The 12,204-nt window shown below is 43.4% G+C and overlaps 2 pseudogenes; both read left to right on the forward strand.

Moving 5' to 3' along the window:
- LOC115489104 overlaps positions 1-3,970 on the forward strand; it is a 122,664-nt pseudogene extending 118,694 nt beyond the window's left edge.
- Positions 4,043-4,314, forward strand: Gm15065 (predicted gene 15065; annotated as a pseudogene).

Raw genomic sequence — 12,204 nt, forward strand, 5'->3', positions numbered from 1 at the left:
GACTATAAATGGAATAACTGAGACCATCTTGGCCATAGGAGCCAAAACTGAGGTTTCTGTCATCATTGTTCTATGGGACATACACTCTTGGCCAGGAACTGAATGTCTATAGTCCTATGGTTGAAGGAGGAAATCATAGTCCCCTTTTGTACTATACTGAACTGCATGTGAGTGGATCTGATTCTACCTTCTACAAAGGGAATGGCATGAGGCTTACTTGCTCTGGAGCATCTTTTGTTACAAGAGAAATAACTTAGTCCCACTTTCAAAGAAACATAAAGTTTGAGGGTATTTCCACTAAATGAGTATTTTAGAACACCTTGGACAAATGGGGACGGTCTGCAGTAGGCTTTGTCATAGGAGGGGATTCTGAAATTCTCTTCAATGAAGCAAAAGGAATGAGGTAACTTGAGAAGAGAGGGAGTACTGAGCCCTTATGAGAAAGAGAAAATGATGAGAACTGGTTGTACAAAAGTATGCATTAGAAAACCGTTGGAGAGTATGTGAGAACCATGCACATCCTGTTAAGCATGAATGTCCCTCTTACCTCATTCAGTAAAGGAAGTCCCTCCACTGTAGGCAGCTGACGCCTAAAAGATGGCATGGGTTTCCAGTACACCGTCGCCGTAAACAACACCACTACACAGGCGCTAGCCCAAATCTGGTGTCAACCCCTCCCAAGCAGGTGCATGCAAATTAAGGTGCTGGCAGACTGACCAATCCCAGGAGGACACAAAGTTTTTCCCTGTGCTGGGGTGTATATAAGGAGTCCTCCCTGGGTTCCCGGGATTCCCGTAGCAGCATCGAGGCATTCCTGCAATAAAGCTGTTGAGAAGAATCCAACTGTGTTGTGTCTTCCTTGCCGGACGAGGTGGGCGGGACAAATTGGTGGCCCGCACGGTGACCTGAGGATCTCGTGGATTCAGTACTCTTCAGCTGAGGAATGGCAGTACCGGTAAGTCTCCCAAATTGATCCACGATTAAAAGGGGGGATATGCTTTTCTCGCCCATGGACCCAGTGTGGGTAGCTCTTATTGTTGTTGTTTCGTTTTTTGTAATTTCTGGCCTCTGCTTTTGTTTGATAGAAACAAAAGTTAAGGCAGGTCAGAAAATTCTTACAGAACAACAAGAAAGTACGTCAGAGGAAGATAGGAAACACATAAGCAAAAGAAAGAAAAGGGGCAAAAAAGAGAGAGAAAAGGAAAAGGGAGAAAAGGCAAATTCAAAAGGAAAAGGAAATAATGAGAAAGAAAAGGAAATAGCAAAAATATATCCCTCATTAAAAGACTTAACAATAAGTTCAGCAAGTTCTGACTCCAATGACTCAGAGCTTGATAAAGATGAGGAAGCTGACCTAGAAGAAGAGGCAGCTCGGTATGATCCAGATTGGTCATACAAAAACAATCCTTTAAAAAAACAGGGGGGGGGGGGTCGGCTGGCAAAAGAGTAAAATCGAAAGTGCCAACCATTCCACCTTTTAGCCCTGAGTATACAGGAAAAAGGGAATCCACAAAAGCTGGTAAACAAGGTACCTCATTTTGCCCAGAGGTTTGGAAGGAAGTTGGACTAACTTTCCCTGTCTTCTTAGATGGCCAGGGATGACGGTATCATGAGCCAATAGATTTTAAAACTATTAAGCAGCTGGCTGATTCAGTCCGTACCTATGGGGTGAGTGAAGCTTTTGTAGTTGCACAGGACGAGGTCCTTGCTAGATATTGCCTCACCCCGGGGGACTGGAATAATATTACTTGGGCTTGTTTGTCATCCGGACAGTATTTAGACCGGAAGTCCTTGTCCTGTGAATATGCAAACAGTCAGGCAGCAGCAAATTTAGCCACAGAACAAGATCCTCAGAGACATTGGGATGCAGACATGCTTCTGAGTTTAGGACATTTTGCTTTAGATCAAACAAATTATCCTGAAGCAGTCTATGCCCAAATAAATGAGGTAGCTACCAAAGCCTGGAAGGCATTGGCGAACAAAGGCGCAATCTCAGGCAATCTTACGAAAATTTTGCAGGGCCCCACAGAACCATTTTCAGATTTTGTAGCACGCCTCATTGAAGCAGTCACTAGAATTTTTGGAGACCCTGATACAGCTATCCCCTTGGTAAAACAGCTAGTGTATGAGCAATGCACTAAGGAGTGTAGAGCCGCTATTACACCCTATAAACATAAAGGTTTAGAAGTTTGAATGAAAGTTTACAGAGAACTAGGGGGCCCATTAACCAATGCAGGCCTGGTGGCAGCTGTAGTGCAGTTGGGTAGATCTAATAATGATACTTGTTATAAATGTGGCCAGAGAGGACATTTTAGAAGACAATGCCCCGAAAATGAGAAAAGGACTCCATTAGATAAACCTAGACAGCCAGGAATATGCCATAAATGTAGAAAAGGAAAATATTGGGCTAATGAGTGCAGATCAACAAAGGACATAGAAGGCCGACCATTACAAGCAGGATATGGTGGCACCAGGCCAAAAAACGGACTGCGGGGCCAATGTCCCCAGGGCCCTCAAATATATGGGGCTCTTCAGAAAGACCAGAAGAAACCTTGGCCATCTCTCTGTCATCTGAGAGACCACGGAGAGCCACTACTGGCTTTGCAGGATTGGACCTCCACTCTACCACCAGACTCGTATTAACCCCACAGGCCATAGATACAGATTTTAAAGGCCCCCTTCCCAAAGATACTGTAGGACTATTGCTTGGCCACTCAACTTCTGCTTTAAAAGGATTACAAATTACCCCTGGAGTGATTGATACAGATTATACGGGGGTTGTGAAAATCTTAGTGGCCTCCCCCAGTGGCATTTCAGCTATCTCCCCAGGAGATAGAATTGCTCAATTATTACTGTTGCCAAGTTTGCATAAATATTTCCCAGCAAATAATAAAATCAGAGGAGAGAGTGGACTAGGTTCTACAGGTTCTTGGTTCACTTTCTTATCAATGGAATTAGGAGATCGCCCCATGTTAACTTTGCAGGTTGAAGGACGATCCTTTCTGGGGTTGTTAGACACAGGTGCAGATCGCAGTATTATCTCCACTCATGATTGGCCATCAAAGTGGCCCTTGCAAACATCATCTCAAAGCCTCCGTGGTCTAGCTTATGAGACTGCTCCCCTTATAAGTGCTAAGGAATTGACTTGGAAAAATGAGGAAGGTAAGTCAGGGAAATGTTTTCCTTATATTGTGGATATTCCTGTGACCCTATGGGGTAGGGATGTCTTAACCAAAATGGATCTTAGACTAACTAATGAGTATTCCCCACAAGCCCAAGAAATTATGTCTAGTATGGGCTACACTCCAGGAAAAGGGTTAGGAAAGTCCGGCAACCGTGTACCAGAAACCGGCGCCATCGTTTAGGCATCAGCTGCCTAAATCTCCCTCTTTTTTGTTTAATAACATGATGCTGGACTAGGTCTGGGCAAGTCTCTCCATCGGCCATGGCTCCTATCGTAGGTCGATCCTTTCATGTCACAGCCTTACCCGTTATAGGGTTACCCTATCGCCTCCAGGCCCCGTGTCTTAGGTTGGTCTGTGCATAAGGAAAGTTGCCCGTCACTAGATACCATGGATCTGTGTGACTACAACTGCCAGAAGACCTCGGCGAACTCTTAATTTTTTAAAGAGGCCAGCTAAACATTGGGAGATGTGCCATCTTTAATCTCCATCAATGCTTGATACACCACTGCCTTTTACTGAGCGTGCTCTCATTTGAGTCGACACAATAGCCAGATACAAAAGACACAACCCAGGAGGACCACTGTCCCCCAGGCCAACATCCCTGCCCATTCCTTAAAAAATGAGAAGGCATTGGTGATCCAGGAGGTGATGTCCCCCAAGGTGACAGGGTCCAGTCGAGTGCTGTTGAGTTTGGCAATCTGGAGGAGCAGCTTTCTGGACAACTGCTCTACTTTAGCCGACCAATTTCCTACTCAGATAAGAGGCGACTCTGCTCAAGAGACTGAGAGAAATTAGCTTGTACAACTGTATACAATTCTTCAACCTGTTCTTGAACTAAGTCTATTAAATAAGAGAGAGTCCCATCTGCTTTGATATGACTGAGGAGGCATACATGACCAAATGTGGCCACAGCTTTTGCTACAAGTGTATTCATCAGAGTTTGGAGGACAATAATAGATGTCCCAAGTGTAATTATGTTGTGGACAATATTGACCATCTCTATCCTAATTTCTTGGTGAATGAACTCATTCTCAAACAGAAGCAAAGATTTGAGGAAAAGAGGTTCAAATTGGACCACTCAGTGAGTAGCACCAATGGGCATAGGTGGGAAACATTTCAAAATCTACTATAGGCACAAAGGTGGGAAGTTTCACAACCACAGCAGTATACTCTGCCAACACTCTGCTAAAAAACATGTCCTTCCGGAACTATTACAATCTATATCTCTGTCGGGGGGAGCAATTTTTGCATCAGCCTCTCTGGTACCCAAATTGGGTGTTCTTGACCCTGTGGAAAAACACAAACAGCTCCCCTGGATCTCAAAATAACGGGATCTGGGCCATACCATTTTCCAGTTAAGACATCTTTCCATTTGACATACTGTTTAAGGATAGGCGAGGTCATGGCATGCCTATCTGCAGCTGAACGACCATGTTCGTCCAGAATTTATAAATTAAAATAAAGAGGGCTAAAGATAGCCGGGCATGGTGGCGCATACTTTTAATCCCATCACTCAGGAGGCAGAGGCAGGTAGATTTCTGAGTTCGAGGCCAGCCTGGTCTACAAAGTGAGTTCCAGGACAGCCAGTGCTATACAGAGAAACCCTGTCTCGAAAAACCAAAAAAAAAAAAAAAAAAAAAAAAAAAAAAAAAGAGAGAGAGAGAGAGAGAGAGAGAGAGAGAGAGAGCTAAAGATAATTGTTCTTTGGGTGGCCGGCCATTAGCGATTCCCCCTTTTTGTTTTTGTAAGAGTTCTTTTAAGGTTCGATGTGCTCTTTCCACAATGCCTTGGCCCTGTGGATTGTAGGGAAGGCCAGTAGAGTGACTAACCTGCATTATTTTGCAAAAGGTTTGGAATGATTTTGGTGTATATGTGGGGCCATTATCAGTTTTTAAACTATCTGGCCTTCCCCAAGCTGCCCAGGTTTCTAGGCAATGGCCAACCACCTTTCGGGATTTCTCACAGGACATGGGGGAGGCAAAAATGACACTTGAACAGGTGCCAATTGAAACATGAACATATTTTAATCTTCCAAATGCTGAGACATAAGTAACATCCATTTGCCACAGTTTTAAAGGGATCAATCCGTGAGGGTTAATACCAACATGAGGAGGGTGGTGAAATTGTACACACTGTGGGCATTGTAACACCACATCTCGTGCTGAGGCTCGAGAAATATCAAATTTCTGCTGAAGTGTGGCAGCAGGAACATGATACAATTGATGAAAATCTTTTCCAAGCTCCAGTGGGGTGGCATGAAAAATAAATTCCATGCGAGTGCTAGCATCCACTAAGGCATTTCTTTCAGCCATAGGGCCTGGCAAGGTAGAGTGAGCTCGAATATGTTGAATAAATAATTTATGTGTTCTTTTCCTTAATTTTGGGAATGCATCATGGACAGGTTGTAGGGCTTCTCCTACAAAAAGTTGACACATAGTAGGTCTGTTTGCCACCCCTTGAGGTAAAACTATCCACTGATACCATTTATCAGGCTCTTCATTATTCACAGAAGGAAGAGTAAAGGCAAAGTGTTCGCTATCACACAATGCAAGGGGAATAGAGAAAAAAATAATCCTTAATATCAATGATTATAATAGGCCACTCTTTGGGCAAACTAGAAAGTAGGGGCAGACCTCTCTGTATGGGGCCCATAATCTGCATCTGATTATTAATGGCTTGAAGATCATGCAGGAGCCTCCATTTGCCTGATTTTTACTTAGTCACAAATATGGGTATATTCCAAGGTGACTGGGAAGGTTTAATATATCATAATTTCAATTGTTCCTCTACTAATTCTTTGGCAGCTACTAATTTTTCAGAGGAAAGAGGCCATTGAGGAACCCATACAGGCTCCTCTGTTTTCCAAGTAATGGGTATACCACCCTCAACGGCCCCTAGGAAAAACCCAATCCCTTTTTATCTTGTTTGAACTTTGCAGGCACTGGCATAGTCATGCCTTGTAGACCGTGTTGTGTCTTCCTTGCCAGACGAGGTGGGTGCGACACTCCACTGCTCTTCAGCTTCCAACTCTTCCTTAGTTGGTAGAAGTTCCACATCTCGTGTTTAGTCTGGGGGAGTTCAAGCAACAACCCAAGCATTTTTCAAACAGCCTGGATGTCTGTCCCTGGCTAGGTTTCCTCCTCCAGTTTGTCTTGATATGTCCATATATGGGTCGCAAAAATTTGATTAGATTGCAGAGCATAACATAGGATCCTGTCAATAATTCTACACAGATGGCCTGGGACCACACACCAGAGAGGAACAATATATTTCCCTTGCCATTCTGATAAAAGGTGAAAGGTTTGAATCTTCCTTATTTAGAGAATATAGATTGGATGTAGTTCAAAGACATAAGAGGATGCTTGAGGATACATGGCGTGATACACTGCTATTCAAAAGAGCATATCTAATGTCACCTTTGGAATAAAGGAATGTGTAAGCTTCCTTTTGTCAAAGACAGCGGTTAACATTCCCTCTTGCAGAGGTGGGCAAGATCCGAGGCCACATTGTTGGGGAATGGAAGGACCAAGGCACAGTTCTCTAGACAACAGTGTGGAGTATTTGACTAACACAGGAGTTCTAATAACTGTTTCTCAGAATGGGAAATTCTTAGACCACCTTCAACAGAAGAGAAATCCTGAATGTCTTGGTTCCCAAGGTAGAGGTCCCCAGTCATACTTTGTAGGACAGAAATATCTAGTTCACCCATGGTCAGCAGAGGAAGGTTCTAGACTCCATTGGGTACTGGAGGAATGTTCAGACTCTGCCTCACTAGCTTGCTAGTATTTTCCCCATATGCATACTCTGTGTAACATCTTTGAGAGTCCAGGCAATGGTCACAAAAATCTTCCAACAGGATAAGTAGTTATGCAAGCACTTATGTTTCCTCGACGTGTTCAGCTGCACACATCTGTGAATAAAAGATATGAATAGTGCATTTTGATGACCAACTTTGAGGCACAGGATGTGAGAGACAATTTCAGATTTCTGTCTTCTGTCCTATGAGAGAGAATTGTGAGGTATCTCTGGTTGCAAATGTGTTGTATGGATATCTTAGACAGAGAAGTTAGCTTTGAAGCAAACTTCATTAATAGGGGTGTTTGTGAGGCATGGGCAAAAGACAGGCTCTGGTGGTTGGTTCTTTAGTTGCAGAGGTGGACCTGAAGTCCACTAGTGTAGAGGGTAGAGGTCTGAAAAACCCCTTAGACACAGGAGCTAGTTCTGAGAGTCCTTTCAATAGACTTTGATTTCCCAGGACCCCTTTGCAGAAACTGAAGGTCTAAAATCCACTTGGTGAATGGAAGTAGACAATAGGCCCAGATTCCTACTGGGAAGACAGGAAATGTTAGATGCTCTTTTATGTAGAATGAGTGGAATAAGTCTCCCATGGTCTGACAGCACTGTAAGGAAAAAAGACTCAAAGCTACTTGGGAGGAATAGGAATATTCCATGTAAGGCATAATACATGTTTTAGGCCACATTTGGACAATAGGGTTTAGGGCAATGTTAGTCTTAGGAGAGTTCTGACATTCTATTCAGTGTAGTGAGAAAAAATAAGTTAACATTGGGAAATGTGAGCCCCATGTAAGAGAGAAAATCTCCGAGGCCTTACTGAAAGAGGAGGACAGAATCTTCCTGAGGCAGACTGTGAAATTGCCATATACACTTCTGTCAAAGATAAAGGTCCCTGGTACCTTATACAGTGGAGAATGTTTCCAGCAATGATCGTAAGTTTCCAATTCTTATTCAGAGTTTTGTATTTTCATAGTTTGTGCTCATTCGGGAGAGATAAGGCAGCAACATATTTCTTCTTCCAAAGGCTAGGATACTTCTTTGACTTTGTTCATCTATCCAGGTCTAGGTAGAATTAATGAAGTTATTACATTTCTTTTGACTTGCCTGAAGGCAGATGGCACAGGTTCTTTGCTCTGATTTGTAACTTGGACTGTGGAACCTCAAACCAGAGTGGACTAGGGTACCTTGTTTACATAATGAGTCACATTTGGAAATATACCTAATCAGTTAGGTATAAAACTACTTTGACCATATATGGGAATGTTATTTTTGAGAAAGAGAATATGTTGGGAGGATAAGGAAGAGCAGGAAGGTCACAGAATCTCTCAGGCAAAAGTTTACCTTGCGAATTGGAAGAAGATGTCAAAAATAGCTTACAAAGTGCAAATGTCCTCATAGTCCAGAATACCCATGTGTTCTGAGACTTTGAGGTGTGCTTGCCAGCAATCAGAACATTTTTCTTACAAATTGTTTGGTAATCTCTAGCTCTATGTTCTCCACAAGCTGTACAGCAGCATCGCAGGCATGGGCAACTAAGATGGAACTGCTCCATTTCAAGTGACAGCCTTAAAAATAGAAGTTAGATTAGGGATCATATTTTTACTGTCATGTCCCAGAACATCATTTCAGAGTGTTTGACATCCTTCTTTTATTTGAGCATGCCTGGCCACCAAGGTCAGAAGGGAAACTTTAGGACCTCCTAGAGGAATAGACCTCAGGATTCTATGGATAAAAGTGGATTTTCTGAAGTACACATGGTTAAGAGATGTTAATTTCAAGTATCCTTGAGAAAAAATGAACATCTGCTTGAGTTTTTCATGTCAGTGGCTTTTCTGTAGGCTCCTTAAGCAGCAGAATTTGTATTAAGCTCCGTTCAAATTTCAGGGTGTGTATTTTTCCCTATTTCAAAGATAAAATGTAAGTTTCTTCCTTGACAGAGTATTTATGTCAAAGATTCTTCATTGAAACCTTTTTAAACCTAGAGTTTACCTTGATATGAAGGAAAAATCTGGGAAACATTAGGAAAAATATCTAAGTTTCAGTCCATAATATGAGCAAGTTGTGTGGGATTCCTCGACCTAAATGAATGTCGAAGCCTTCTTTGGACAAACTGGTATGATCAGAGGGTCCCTTTTCTTCAGTGGGAAGATGTGATGCCTCCTTAATCAAAGGTAGAAGGAGTAAGTAGCCCTGGGGATAAAGGAGGTGCTGATATCCTTGTAACAGGAGAGATGATCAGAGTATGAAAATCCCCATAATATTTAGAGCAAAAATTAAATCGCTTACCTTAGCTCATAAGGTCCTAGCATTGCCACACCTCCTAACAGTTCTTCACAGCCTGGGGTATCCATATCTTTAGCTGAATTAGCAAGACACCAAGTATAGATACCATGATTCATAAAAAGCTTGGGTTTGTGTCCTCAGGATGATTGCCTCCTAAGAATTATGTTCAACCAACCAGAACTGAGTTAGAATGGTGATTTCACACCATGTCATGTGACTGTACACAAGGAAGTGGCATAAGGTTCCAGGATTGGCCTCCTCCTCTTGATTTGTGTGAAATTTGACCAGAGGGAGCAATGTTCCTTGGTCAGAGGTAAAATATCCCATGGGCTCCTGAACAGAAGGGATTTTTATGAGAGCCCATTGGGTCAAAGGGGTACATTTTATGACCTCGATCATCACAGGAAGTTTGAAAAGGAGAAAGTCCTTCAACCCTGTTGGACTGTAGGGGAGTAGCCCTGTTCACTTTCTGTAGAGGAGGTTGGTCCAGGGACTACAGGCCTCCACATCTTCAGAGAACTCTAAAAAATTCTTATCTCTGAGGACTCCACTGCAGATTTAACAGCAATCTGAGTTTTCTTCTGACAAGTTGGCTCAAAGTCCCTGGATTTGTTCCCTATTAAACTTACAACAGGCCACACAGGTGTGGGTGTTGAGGACAGTTACCTTTCTGATGACCAGCTTAAAGAGTGCCTTGGATAAAGGCTGAGGTTTTTATACATTGGCCATGGGACTTGAATCTGGAGTTCTCTGAGGTTTTTTGTTTTGTTTTGTTTTTGTTTTTGTTTTTGTTTGTTTGTTTGTTTGTTTGTTTGTTTTTTGGTGGTGAAAGGTGTATTCCCTAACCAATAAAGTCTGAGGGAGAAGCTCTGGTCTTTCTTAGTTGAATGGTAGTCCTGAGTCAGCCATGAACAAAGAGCAAAGCTCCTGTGAATTCTTGGTACCAAGGATTCAGTCTTAAACACACTAGAGCTGAGCCTGAATATTTGAGATAAACTCCTCACTCACAAGGTAAGTTCTATACCTTCATGCCTCAGACCCCTCCAGTGCAAAAGGAGGAAGAATAAACTGTTTTTACTTAAGGTCAGCTGACCCCCTTGGCATACCCATAATGTCAGGGGCTACTATGGTTAGAGGTTGTAAGGCCTAGGCCCTCTTCAAAAGATAAACCAACTGAGTGTCATCCCCCATGAAGTTATGGGATACTTTACTTCTGAGGGTGCATGACTTCATGGAGTTGGATTTACTCTGGAGATATAAATTATCCTGGGTCTAGAAGGGTACATCTGAGTCCCCATTGTGACTTCATCAATGCTATTGCATGGTGATAGTAAAAGAGCCATATTTGTGGCCTTCTTAAGATGTTGTTGAGGTCTGAAGTCCTTTGCTTATCATGTCATATGTGTCAGGGCATCCTTAGTCATTGAGGACCAATGTGACACCTTTGTTCTGAAGTGGTAATTCTGAGGGCAATTAAAGAATTTCTGAGGTTTCTGTTTCTCATATGTTAGTGCTGCCTTCAACACTGGGGAGTTTCTAACATATTTGATGTTGAGGAGGTACATCTGAAACCCCCTTGAGTTATTGGTGAAAGTTGTGAGTCACATAGGTTCTATTTCATGTATGTGGGTATACTGTCATTGTCTTCAGACACACCATAAGGTGGCATCGGGTCCCACTACAGATGGTTGTGAGACAACAAGTGGTTGATGGGAATTGAACTCAGGACCTGTGGAAGAGCAGTCAGTGCTTTTAACTGCTGAGCCATCTCTCCAGCCCAAGCACATTGGTTCTAGACAGGTAAGATTAAGGTCACTTAGGCTATTGGGGAAGATCTGAGGATCCCTGGTTCAGAATAGGCAGATCAGATGTCCCCTTGGTCCATACAGTAGTTTGGAAGATCTGTGGTTCTTAAGTTGTAGGTCTGAACCTTACTAGAGAAGAATGCCTGGAGTGTATTTGAATTTCTGGTTTAGACGAAGTGTACCTGGTGACTCCTTGAGAGAGATTTAAGCCCCACTTCAAGCATGGGGGAAAACTGTGAGTCTTCTTGGTGCTGAAGGAATAATTCTGAGGTTTCTGTGTCAGAAACACTATTTGGAGTACCCACTGACAGAGTGAGAATGTTGATGTATCCACAAACAATCTATAAAGGATGCCATCCTTTAGAGGCAGAAAGTTTCATATAATGTTGGGGAAATTAGAAATGCCAAAGAAGAGGACAGGTGTCTGCCTGGCTCGGAAGGCCTCAGCCGCAGGAGCAGCGGGCATCACCTTGGTTCCGGGACTCCTCCGAACTTAGGAAATTAGTCTGAACAGGTGAGAGGGTGCACCACAGAACCGGACAGCTTCTGGGACAGGCGGAGCCACAGAGCCGCTGAGACAGCACCCTTTTCGGGCCACAGACAGCCGGCTACCATCCCGACCAGAGGACAGGTGTCTGCCTGGCTCGGAAGCTCTCAGCCTCAGGAGCAGCGGGCGCCACCTTGGTTCCGGGACTCCGCCAAACTTAGGAACTTAGTCTGCACAGGTGAGAGTGAGCACCACAGAAGCTGACAGCTTCAGGGACATGCCAAAGCAACACAGCTTCTGGGAAAGGTCCTGTTTTGGGCCTTCTTCTTCGGCCAGGAGAAGGTCCAAACACAAGATATCTGCACACCTTCCCTGTAAGAGGAGAGCTTGCCAGCAGAGAGTGCTCTGAGCACTGAAACTCAGAGGAGAGAGTCTGTTTCCCAGGTCTGCTGATAGATGGTAACAAAATCACCAGAAGAACAATCTCTAAACAGAGTCAACTATAAGAACTAACTCCAGAGATTACCAGATGGCGAAAGGTAAACAAACGTAGGAATCTTACTAACAGGAACCAAGGCCACTCATCATCATCAGAACCCAGCAATCCCACTTCGCCCAGTCCAGGGCACCCCAACACACCCGAAAACTT

The sequence above is a fragment of the Mus musculus genome, chromosome X (genome assembly GCF_000001635.26).
Source record: "Mus musculus strain C57BL/6J chromosome X, GRCm38.p6 C57BL/6J".
NCBI classification, from domain to species: Eukaryota; Metazoa; Chordata; class Mammalia; order Rodentia; family Muridae; genus Mus; species Mus musculus.